A 13,162-nucleotide genomic window follows, 5' to 3' on the forward strand; every position below is an offset into this window, starting at 1 on the left:
TTCAACAAACACAATCAATTCTATATCCATTATATAAGAACCAGTTTGGAGCAGCCAACTTCTCCATTCTTTAAAGAGGTATTCTAAGGAGTATTTCAGCACTGGGAGTCATGTAAGTATCTGCCACCTACATAGCAATTATGTGACAAACAATTTAAGATATCAAGTCTTACATATGTGTTCAAAAAACAACTTTACATGGGTAAGGTTGAGGAGATGTGGGTAGATGATAATTCATCTGAAAAAGATCTAGGAGGTGTTCGTGAACAACAATCTCAATATGAAGCAACAGAGTGATATAGCGACCAAAAATATTAAATGATTAAGGGAGATGTAATCTCTAGGACTAAGGAGGTGATCTTGTACTTCCCTGGTCAGACTATATGTGAGTATTATGCTCAGTTCTTAGTACCACATTTTAGGAAGGGCGTTGAAAAGCTCTTCAGAGTTAGAGTGAAGATGAGTGTTTAAGAGAGAATTAGAATGGTGAAGGACCTTGAGATCATTCTCATGAAGTCATGAAGGAATTGAAAATATTGGTTTTGAGGAGAAGAGACTTAAGAAGAACATAATCATAGTCTTCAAGTTTTTGAAGAGATATGTGGAAAGAGGTATTCAACTTGTTCCACATCACTCCAGGGATCAGAATTAGGAGTCTTGAGTACAGAGGCAACTGCAGACTAAATGTCAAGAAAATCTTGAGAATTTTTTGTTCTTTTGTTGTTTTTCATGACCCCTTTTGAGGTTTCCTTGGAAGAGACACTATAGTGGTTTATCATTTCTTTCTCCTGCTCATTTGACAGATGAGGAAAATGCGTCAAACAGGGTGAAGTGACTTGCTTAAGAAATATCTGAGGCCATATTTAAAATCAGAAAAATTAGTCTCCCTGACTCCAGACCTGGTACTCTAACCTCGGAACCTCCTAACTGCCCGTTACACCTACCCCAAAATGAAGTTTTGTCTCCAGATAACCAAGGGCAGCATGATGACTTGTCAGGTATTTTGCAGATGAGATTTCTTTTTCAGTCATTCACTGGACTAGACGTATTCTGAAGCCTTTCACCTCTATAATTCTGTGATTCAATATGAAGGCAACACTGAAGAGCTGGCACTGAAAAGAAACTTGATCCTACTAATAAATAGTAGACGGTCTTATTAGAAATATTTAAATGCCAGCTAGGTGATCACTTGTTGGGGATACTTATAAGAAGATCAGTGTCTGATCCAGATGATTTCTGAGGTCTCTTCCAATACCAAAAAAAAGAGAAAAAAATAACATAGGGGCAGCTAGGTGGTGCAGTGGATAAAGCACTGGCCTTGGAGTCAGGAGTACCTGGGTTCAAATCCGGTCTCAGACACTTAATCCTGTACCCAATTTGATCTTATTTGGTATAGGGTGTGAGATGTGGATCAGTTACCTAGCTGTGTGGCCTTGGGCAAGCCACTTAACCCCATTTGCCTTGCAAAAACCTTAAAAAAATAGACAGCCCAATCTTCCCGGAGATCACAATACAATGTGAAAAAGAAAGCTAAAAATGGAATAAATAGGAAATTATTAACAGAGGGAAGGTCATCAAATTAAGAGGGGTTGGGAAAGACTTCTTGTGGAAGATGGGATTTCTGTTGGGACTTAAAATCAGGGAGGATCAGGAATCAGAGAGAAGGGAAAGTGTCCCAGGGATGTAGGATAGACACAGAAAATGCCTTGAGCTGAGAGATGGAATGTCTTGTTCATGGAACAGCTAGGAGGCCATTGATTTGAAGAGCTGCCCATAATGTGGTTCCAAACTTTAAATCTTTGGTCCTGTTCTGTTCAAAAGTTTTACCAATAACTTGGATAAAGATATAGGAGATATTTGGATATGGAGTCAATATAAAGCTGGGTTGGAGATCAAAATGAAAATGTTTAAGAAATCTCAAAAGACTGGGACAATGGACCCAAATCTTTTGTTTTTAACTGATATTTTATTTTTCCTACTACATGTCATGAAAGTTTTTCATCCACATGTGCATGCATAGTTTTAAGTTAAACAATTTCCTTCCAACCTCCCCTCAGTGGCGAACAGTCTGGTGAATGTACATACACATTTGTGTTTAATATGTTTTCAGATTAGTCATTTTCTGTATGAAGAATTAGGATTAAGGAAAAAGAAAGAAAACCCTGGGATAGGAAAGAAAAAGTGTTCATTCAGATTCTGTAGGGTTTTTTGTTTTGTTTTGCTTGTTTTTCTTCTTCTGGAGGTGGATAGCATTGTCCATAGCAGGTCTCCCAGGGTTGACCTTGCTCTCTGAACTTATGAGAGGAGCTGCATCCATCAATTCACAAAGCTGTTGTTAGTGTGTGCGAAGTTCTCTAGGTTCTGCTCCCTTCACTCAGCATCAATTCCTGTAATTTATTCTGTGCTTCTCTAGAGTGTGACCATTCCTAGTTTCTTATAGAACCATAGTACTCCATAACATTCATACCATAACTTGTTCAGCCATTCCCCAGCTGATGGACATTCCCTCAGTTTCCAATTCTTTGCCACTACAAAAAGAGCTGCTATGAATATTTTGGAACATATGGGACTTTTCTCATTTTTTTATGATTTCTTCTGCATCAACAATGCATTAATGTCCCAATCCTCCCACAATCTCTCCAACACTTATCAGTTTCCCTTTTTGTCATCTTAGTTATCAGAATTGTTTCATTCTATAATCAATTTGCATCATTTTTTCATATGATTATATATAGCTTTAATTTCTTTATTTGAACTGTCTGTTCATATCTTTTGACCTCTTATCAATTTGGGAATGACTTATAATCCTATAAATTTGATGCAATTCTTTATATATTTTAGAAATGAGAACTTTATAAGAAGCCCTGGCTATGAAAATTGTTTAGAAACTCTGTTTTTTCTTGTAATATTAGCAGCATTGATTTTATTAGTGTTAAGATCTTTTTAATTTAATATATTCAAAATCATACATTTTGCAATTTATAATGTACTCTATCTCTTGCTTGGTCATAAATTTCTTCCCTTTCGACAGATCTGACATAGCATTTTTGATCTGTTCATTGGTCTATGATATCACCCTTTATGTCTAAATCCTGTACCCAGTTTGATCTTATTTGGTATAGAGTGTGAGATGTGGATCAATAATGCCTAGTTTTTGCCATATTATTTTAATAGACTCAAATCTAACAGGATAAATATTAAGTTCTGAATTGTACTTTTTTTTTTTAGGTTTTTGCAAGGCAAATGGGGTTAAGTGGCTTGCCCAAGGCCACACAGCTAGATAATTATTAAGTGTCTGAGACCAGATTTGAACCCAGGTACTCCTGACTCCAGGGCCGGTGCCACCTAGCTGCCTATGAATTGTACTTTTGATGTATTTCTGAGTTTCTAAACCTTTTCTATGTTGTCTGCTGACTTCGAGGGTCATGTGTAACTTCCAGTAGTAGACTCAGAATAGCATTAGTGTGAATATTCCCTATACTAATGCATATTGTAACCCTCTCAATTCTTATCCATATCTTTCCATAAATACATCTCCCCAACCTGCTAGAAGTCTAGCATCCAGTGTGTCATCCAGGCTATGCAACTTGTCATTCTTGACAAATCTGATTCCCAAGTTCAGAATGGAGAGACATAAATTAATAGCAGTTTATGTGAGAAATATTTATAGATTTCATGACTTAGAAGCTCTCTCTGAGCCTATTCTGTGGTGTGCCATGAGTGTTTTAAAAGATGATATGATCTTGGGCTGAAGAAGTAGAAGTTTGACCTAGGCAACTAGTCTTACTAATCCCATCCCCTACCCCATGCCTTTGCAGTTCGCCCTTCATGTCTGAACTGATCCTGCTCTTACTCATTTTTATTTTTTGAAAAACTCATAACTCCCTTCAAAATTCACCTTAAGTAAAATCTCCTACAAGAATCATTCTCTTAATTCTCCAGTTATAAATGTCCCCTCCCCAGTTAATGGGCAATTATCTCTTCCACATCAGGGGGGTTAGAGTGTTACTCCCCCATGATCTGGAAAATCTGTGTAAATTTTTTTGGCCTTCTCATCATACTAGAAAAGAAGACTGAATTTTTTTTTCTTTTTGTTTTATTGGGTGTTTATAGCATTTTATTGTAAAATTTGGGTTGATATGATATAGAACTAAACCATATATTTTATGTATATCTCAGTTTTTTAAACTTTTTCTTTGTTGTCTGTTGGCCTTCAAGGGTCAAGTGAGCCTTCCAAAAAACTTCCCCCAAATTCCTATTTAATTTTTTTTGTGCAACCTATTTAATTTCTTATGCCAGCTTTAGATGTATAAAAACCATGATGGAGAAAGTCATGATGTGGAAGGGACAACTAGCTGTATTATTTAGTCATTTCACAGTCATTTCAAACTCTTTGTGACCTTATTTGGGATTGTCATTTTATTCTCCAATTCATTTTACAGATGAGGAAACCGAGGCAAGCAGGGTTAAATGACTTGTCTAGGGTCACACAACTAGAAAATGTCTGCATTAAAATTTGAACTCAGTTCTTCCTGACTCTAGGCCTGCTACTCTATCTACTGTACCACCTAGCTGCCTGAATAATTATTTATTGTAATATTTATATTATTATTATATCTTTTATTTATTGTATTAATTTTTAAATGTACTGTCTGTTAATATATTCTATTCCCTCTAGTGGAATGTAAACTCTTTGAGGGCACAAAAGGTTTAGTTTTGTTTTTTGTCTCCCCAGCTCCTAGTATAGTGCCTGACACATTTGGATGCACTTAATAAATGTTTGTAGAATAAATGAAGTCAGGTTTAGAAATCAAAGAGATATTGCAATGCACCTTTTGGTAACCAATTTCAGCAGTAGTGTAACAGCTTGGAAAGAAAATGTGCCAGAAGATGACAAATGACCTGGGTCAATTTTATTCACATTCACTAAGATGATTGATAAGAAGTTACCTATGAAAGCCCAATCAAAAATGTTCAACTCCATTGCACTGCCTATGATGATCAGGATGCTGGCTCACAATGAAGAGTGACTTAGTCTCCTGCAATTACTTAGAAGAATCATTTGTAATCACTTAGAAATGAAATAGGAAGAAGGATGTGTGTGTTTCAGTGGTGAGGGGAAGAGTATGAGGGAACAAAAAAAAATCTTGGTAATTGAAAAAAATTAATTTTAAGACACAAAATAAATGTGTACTATTTGGGGGAAGGGGAAAGAAAGATGTATGTGATAACATGATAAATGAAGAAGTTGGGGAAAGATTGGGGTGGCAGACATACTTAAGACAATTTGTCACATAAAAAAAACAACATTGAATGAGCAAAGGCAAGGGATGACAAAAAAAAAAATTGGCACCAATCTTGCAGAGTCAATCCCATAGACCCACAAACAGCCATCCCAGTGATAGAAAACTCATTGAGATGTGCTGAGAATTGAATAGTTTGGACAAAAATCAAAATGTGAACATAAAATCATCATTTTGGTATTCGGTGGATTCTTGTTCTAAGTCCACTGAGAAACAAGAAATCTGAACTTAAGAAAATAAAGAACTTCCTGGCAATTAGGACTGGTCCACAATGAAGTGGACAATTACATTTCAAAGTCGTGGGACTTCCCTGCTGAATGTATTCTTTTAAAAGGAATTTCTATAGTGGGTAAGTGATTAAACTGAATAACTTTTAAGGTCCTCTCCATGCAAAGATTCTGTGACATATATACAAAAGGAGAATTTCTATTTTTCTTTCTTAATCTCTCTCTCTCCCCCCCTCTGTTATATGGGCACAGAGTTCTTTTATAATTTTAACTTAGAATGCAATTTAAATAGACTTAGGAAGAAAAATTGTGTAATTTGGGTCCATTGGATCCCTATAAACTTGTTTGCCCTACCCTTTGATTTTGTGTTTTAAGTTCAGTTTTCAAAACCCAAATGAACCACCCATTCTGGCAAATGAATTCTGAACTGATAAGTAGAAGATTATATAGGGATAGATAGAATGGACAAAGATTGGACTGGGAGGTGGAGAGGTAGGAGATTTGGGCTTAAAGGGCAGGTTCTGCCCTTACATTGCTGTGTGATTATAGATCAGTCCTTTCCTCTCTTAGTCTCAATTTCTTCTTCCATTTCTTTGGTCCTGAAGATGCTGACATTCTGTATTTCTGTGTCTGTTAGACACAGAGATATTAATGTACAGACTCTGTCTTAACAGAAATCATACTGGATCTGGAGGCAGAAGACCTGGATTGAATCTGGATTTGAATTTCAGTTCTACCATTTAATATCCGGGTGATTCCAAGATTCAATCATTTAACCTCTCTTGGTCTTAGTCTGTGTATAAAACTAGGAAGTTAGGTTATATGCTTTCTAAGGTCCAATCCAAATTGAAGTCCCCCAGATCCTACTAATAGATTTTCACTTAATACTCTGTCAAAATATAATTTTATTTACACAGACTCCTGAAATTATTTTGTGACCAACCTATAGCCTTTTCTCTAAGTTAGGACATGCCCAACTATTTCAGAGATTATGTCTGAGGAAACACAGATCATTTTTAACAAAAAACTAGGTAAGACTTTTATTCTAATATGAGAAAAATATTTGTGGTTTGATGTATATGCAACTTTCTCTCTAAGATGGGTTTGGAGAAGGTCATTGGCATCTGGGGCTATTGGCCTTGTTTCTGTCTATTAAATCATGAGTAGCTACTTCAATAAGAGGCAGTCAGAGAATTGCATCACTGGAAAGCAAGGGTCAGTAACCTCTTCAGCTCTAGGTGCCAACAATAGAGATAAGCAGTTGCCACTGTCAAGTAATGGAAAACAGGTGCCTCTGCCACCTAGGAAAGAGGGAGAAGAAAGGGATGGGAGTAGGGGGTAGATAAGAAGTTGAGTGGGAGATGAGGAAAAGAGGAAGTGGGTCAGAGAGAAGGAAAAGGAAGGGAAAAGAAGGGGAAAGAAAGGAAGAGGCATTTATTATATGTCTAATTTGTTCTGGACACTTCTAAGCACTTGTAAGTGCAGAAATAGAGAAAATAAAGTAAAGGTGAAGGATTTTATATGACATTTGGTGGCAAGTAGTCACAAGTGGTTGTTTTTATTGTTTCTGAGCTGCATCCATCTTGGGTAGCTTACCACCTGACAACTTATGAAGATGATGATGATGATGAAGTTGATGATGATGATGATGATGATGATAATAATAATAATAAACAATAGCCTCTGGAGCAATTATATAATGCTTTAAAGATTGCAAACTGTCTTGTAAATTATTTTATTTTATTCTCAAAACACTGAGAAATAGGTGCTATTATCCTCATTTTACAGATGAGGAAACCGATGCATCCAGACTTTCCTTGAGTTACACAGATAGTTAAATGTCTGAAGCAGGACTCAGACTTGGCTTTGATTCATGCTCTGTTCACTGCATCATGTAGTTGCCATATTGTGGCATGATGGTACAAAGGGATTATTCCCTGAGAAGTGAGAGAAATGCCATCCAATTTATTGGGGAAACTTTAGTTTGCTTCCAAAATAGTCAACAGGTGCTTTTTTGTGGTAACAGAGTTCGAAAAATCAAGTAGATGCCAATTGATAAGAGAATGGCTATACAGTACATTAAAGTGATAGAATATGACTGATTCATAAGAACTAATGAGCATAGGAAGACCTTTCTTGAATTGATACAGAGTCAAGTAAACATGCTAAAAAACAAGATACACATTGACAGCCATACAAATGGAAAGAACATAAGAACATTAAAAAGAAACTGAACAGTAATAGCAATGACCAAGTTTGGTCACCAGAGAAGAACTGAGAAAATCTCATTCCCTTCATTGCAGAGATGGGGGACTATGAGTGTTGAACATTGCATATACTGTTTGCCACAGGTAATGTCTTGGCTAGTTTTGTTGAACTGCTTCCCCCTCCCTTTTTTTTCTTTTCTAGTCTTTGTAATAAGGGATAACTCAACATATAGGGGAGGAAAGTTATATATCAGGAAATGAAGGTGATGAAAAAATAAAATATACTGATAACTTAAATTTAGAATTACACTAAAGACAGAAGGGTAGGATAGAAGGACAGTTGGCTCAGATTCAAGAGATCTTCCAACTTTTTCACTAATTAGTCATATGATCCTGACCTTGAGAAATTGTTTAAATCTCTCCAAGTTTCTAGTTCCTCGTTTTTTTTTTTTATAAAATAAGGAGTTGAATTAGATGATCATATGCATATGTGTTTGTAGATTTAGAAATAGAAGGGTTATAAAGGTCATATAACCAAATTCCTGTATTTTACAATTAAAGTAGGTCACACAGGTAATAAGTGGGATTCCAAAGCCAGCCACCTTTCCCCTTCACTCTTTGTTCTGCTTCCTTCTACCAAACACAATTTCCTTCCACTAATGGAAGAACCCACCCAGTATTTCCTTATAAAACTGGAGGACTGCATAGACCTATAGAGAAAGCAAGGGAGGAAAAAAAACAGTTTTGTATTTCTTTGGATTTAGATGCAAGGACTTTGGGTTTAGAAATCTTGCAAAATAAGATGGAGAATTAATTAATTAAGCAATCTTTTCCCTCCTCCCCGTCAAAAAAACCCACCTAAAAATATAGCCTCATTCAATGAATGGATCCCAATAAAATATATGGAATTTCAAGTTTAAAAAGAAAGCAATCTTAAAGAAAAATTTCCAATGTGTTTTTGTCAGATTGAATAAAATCTGTCTATAGCCAATGTCTTGTTACTCTGAGTACTTACAGGAGAGCTGAGATCCAAATTCTGATGTACCCCTAAGGAAATCCTGGCTTGGGGCAAGAGCCCCAACACATAAAGTGTTTATTAAACCTGGCCTATGGGAATCCAAGACCTCAAGTCTGGGGCCACAAATTATATTGTGGGTACCTTCTCTAGGACCTCTGTCAACTCTAAGATTCTATGACTTAGATTCACATCAGCATTGTTTTCCTACTAAAGAAACAACTCAAGAGCATAAGATCTCATAAGTTCAATACCTCTAGAGGGCAAGGATTCTTTTTATCCCTCAATGAGGACTCTTGGAGGAGGAACCGAGAGTGTTAAATTTAGTTTAAAGTTGGTTCCACTGAACTGCACAATATTTTCTGACCTTTGGGGAAGGAGAAGGGGAGAGAATAAACTCTCCTCTTTATCAGTAAACAGCATTCAGGCTGTCACACTAGGAGCAAATATCTGAATTGCACAATTCCTCTAAGAGAGCTCCAAAGCATGAGTCCCAGAGGAAGTCCCAAGCATACTTATAAGCCATAGGCAACTATCAGTACCTAGAGGAACAGGGAGATTTATTCTCTGAGCCTCAATGGAATTAGGACACTTTGTCTTCCCCCTAAGGTTTGTCACACTTATCTGAACTAGTGGACACCTGAACCAAATGGATACAACCAGCTTCTGTCCAAAATGCAGCGATGACCATGTGAAAATAGTTAACACTGGATACAGCCCCTGAAAAGTTACCAACATGTTAGAAGCCTCCAGTGGGTCGGAATATACTACCACTATCACTGGTTTATAGAACTTTGGAGGGAAAGAACTTCAGAGTTGGAAGGGGTTTTTGGAGAGGCTGAGCCTATCAATGTGATGTACATTTGGAGCCTAAAACCTAGTCAGAACATTCTTGGAAACAGTGTTGTGAGAAGGTTGTTATGATAAAGTCATCAAATTTGGGAATTTCAGTGGGAAATAGCACACTTTCTCCTTTTTTAGCTTATTGGTGGCCTGTCATAAGACTTTTCCACAGAATGAGAATTTAAGAAATATTTGGTGGATTGAATTGATTTAGATTGAATTGAAGGACTCATTGAAACTCCTAGATTGAATTGAAGGACTCATTGAAACTCTTTAGTATCTGGGAATATGGAGGCACAATCCATAGAGCATGGGGTTTGGAGTCATGAAGACTCATTTTCCTGAGTTCAAATCCGACCTCAGACACTTACTAGCTGTGTGATGCTAAGTCAATCATTTCACCATGTTTGCCTCAGTTTCCTCATCTGTCAAATGAGGTGGATAAGGAAATGGCAAACCCTTCCAGTATCTTTGCCAAGAAACCCCAAATGGGATCACAAAGATATTAGATAACAACAACATCATGAAAGAGCTATGATACTGATAATATCAACAAATCAATGGTAGTATTTAAGTCCCTGGCTCTCAAGGAGTTCCTGGTCTAGTAGAAAACTTCATAATATGCTATTTTCACAAATTCCTATTCAGCAACTGGCATCATTTCCTCTAGTGGTGCATCAAAGTGAGGAACTTTCATTGGGATGCAAAACTTAGGACTCCAGGGAGAAGGGCCATCATGAATGCAGTATGGTGGCCTTGACCAAAATATACCTCTGATATCTGTTGAGAGGAGATGACAGGGACAGAAAAGAGAATGAGGACTGATGGGAAAGGGACAGTGGCATGGCAGGGAGTGGAATAATGAAATAATGGAGTGGTGACCAAAGGAGGGGTTGATCAAAGGAGGGTCTAGGGGTAGAAGAGCAAACCCCAGGGCTAAATTCAACAACTGGCTATCTGGGGGCAGGGGGGAAGGGGGGAAGAGGAGAGAAATGTATGCATGATACATGTTTAAACTGCTTTATTAATATTTTCTCCATTATTTTAAATCTAATAGGTCAACAAAAAATAAACCCTGACTTATAGCATCTACAATTTCCAATATAGAAAATGCTCTTATTGAAAATTTAACAATCTATTCTAGGACATCTCTGCCTTACCCAGACCACCTTGGTATGTCATCTAGATTGTGCTGATCCTTGGAAAAGGTTGCCCTATTCTAAGGATAGGACCTCCTAGCAAACCTCAATGCTCTCCTCTATGAGTGTGGAGGAGACCCAAGGTAGAACACTATGTCTGGAGGCTTGCATAGTTTCCTGGATAAAGTATAGGCCCATTAGCCCAGGAGCATTACTTGATTCTCTAACTATCCTGAGTTTTTTTTTCCCCCTTGAAGGAAAACTCCATCCAGAATAGCATCTTGGAGCTTAGATCCCCTCATGAAAGGGAAAGGTAAAAGGTGGCCCTTTCCTACCCCTCTAACCAAATCAACACTGCCATCGTTCCTAAAGAGGGTGTGTCAATTGATTGCTCTGTTATTCCACTCACAGTCTTTGTGATTTCTCTGACTATAACTATTTTCCCTGGCCACAGCTCCCCAGTATGTGTTGTCTTTTCCATTAGAATATAAGCTCCTTGGGTGGGTGGGTGGGGGGCAGGTGGCGTAGTGGATAAAGCACTGGCCCTGGAGTCAGGAGTACTGGGTTCAAATTACCTACCTGTGTGACATTGAGCAAGCCACTTAACCCCGTTTGCCTTGAAAAAAAATATATATATATATATATATATATTTTATGCTCCTTGTAGGCAGAGATTTTTTCACTTTTGCACTTGTATCCCCTGCATTTAGCACAGCATCAGCACATAGTAGTAAATACTTAATAATTATCTTTTAGTCATTTGTGATTTGGTTCATTGATTTAGTAATTCATTTATTATTTCCAATAAATATTCTGCTGATAAATATGCTCAGATCTCTTTAATTTAAAAACAAACAAAAAACTTTTTCCTTGACTCTTTTACTCCATTCAACTGTCTTCCTCATCTCACCCTTCTCCCCTTCCTTTCAGTGCTAATACCTCAAAAAAAAAAATCCTTGCAATCAATGCTTTCAGGTCTCAGCATTCATTATCTCCTACACCCCTTACACTTTGATTCCTGCCTTCACCTCACTGATGAGTCTGCTGATGAGTCTGAATCACTGTTGGCAGTCTGATGAATCCTATGGATCCCTTCTCATTAACTCATTAATCCCTCACTAACCTACATTGGGGAAAATGGCTTTTAAATGCATAAAATAAAATATATAGACTTACAAAAGAATTTAACTATATTGAAATAAGGGTATCAAATGATAAAAATGTTCATGACCCTGGATTAAGAACCACTATATGTCACCAATAACCTAAATCATCATATTTAGTAACCTTCTTTCTTTGTTACACTATAGAATTCGATGCATTTGTCAACATCCTCCTTTTGGTTTGATTTGATTTTATCAAACTGCTGATTTGTCCTCCCACCACACAGAGTTTTCCTCTGTCTCCTTCTGTTTTTTTTTCCCATTTAATCCATGTTGATCTTTCCATTGCATTACCTGGGAACTTTGGTACTGAAATGAGCTAAGACATTGTCTGGGATAAGTTTGGGGGTTAGAAGCTGCAGAAAAGAATGTTTAGCATTCACTGGGAAGTTTCAGAGAACCAGACTGGGAATTTATTGGGAAATGTGGAGGAGGAGTTGAGATTTAGCTGGAATTTGTGTGGGATGAGTTGGGGATTAGCTCAATCCTACCAAGAGGAAATTAAGGATTAGTTTAAGGAAGCACGCTGGGTATCATTTCATGGTGGACACTAAATATGACATGGAGGTGGGAGGGTGATGAATTGGAGATGAAGGAGGTGCCCACATGGCAGCTATCAGGTGTCTGACCTTGATGGTTCAGAGGCACAATCAGAAATACCTTCATCCATTTCTGAACTCAGTATCTGATTGAGTCACAGATTTAGAGACTTAGGGATGCAAGAGAAGCTGGTAGGCATCTAGTCCAACCCCCCCCCCCCAAAAGAAACTGGGATCTAGAGGAGTTAAGTGACTTCCTCAGCATCATATGCCTAGTGATTGAGGCAGAATTTGAACCCAGTTTTACTGACTGTAAAAAATCTACTAAGCCATGTAATACCAAGAAATTCCTGTATACTTGGTATCATGTAAACTGAAGTGTCAAAGGTACTATTTACCACCTAGGAATATGGGGACTATTGAGGAACTCATGCCCCTTCTTTCTCTTCTACCTTCCTTGTTACTGAAAAGGGTAACACTATTCTCTACAGTATGGCAGCTCTCATGGTAATATATTTTTCTTTGATTTTTTATTACTTTTCATAGAAAAAATAAGGTATAAACTCCTTGGACTTCCACACTAGGATTCATTCTTAGCATCTCATTATCTCTCAATCTCTCCCTGTCCAAGGTATACTGATTTTATCTTTGCAACTTCTCTCAGTTACACGCCTTCTTTCCTCCAACACTGCCACCATTCTGTTGCAGGTCCTTATCACTTCCTGT

The sequence above is a fragment of the Macrotis lagotis genome, chromosome X (assembly GCF_037893015.1).
Source record: "Macrotis lagotis isolate mMagLag1 chromosome X, bilby.v1.9.chrom.fasta, whole genome shotgun sequence".
NCBI lineage: Eukaryota > Metazoa > Chordata > Mammalia > Peramelemorphia > Peramelidae > Macrotis > Macrotis lagotis.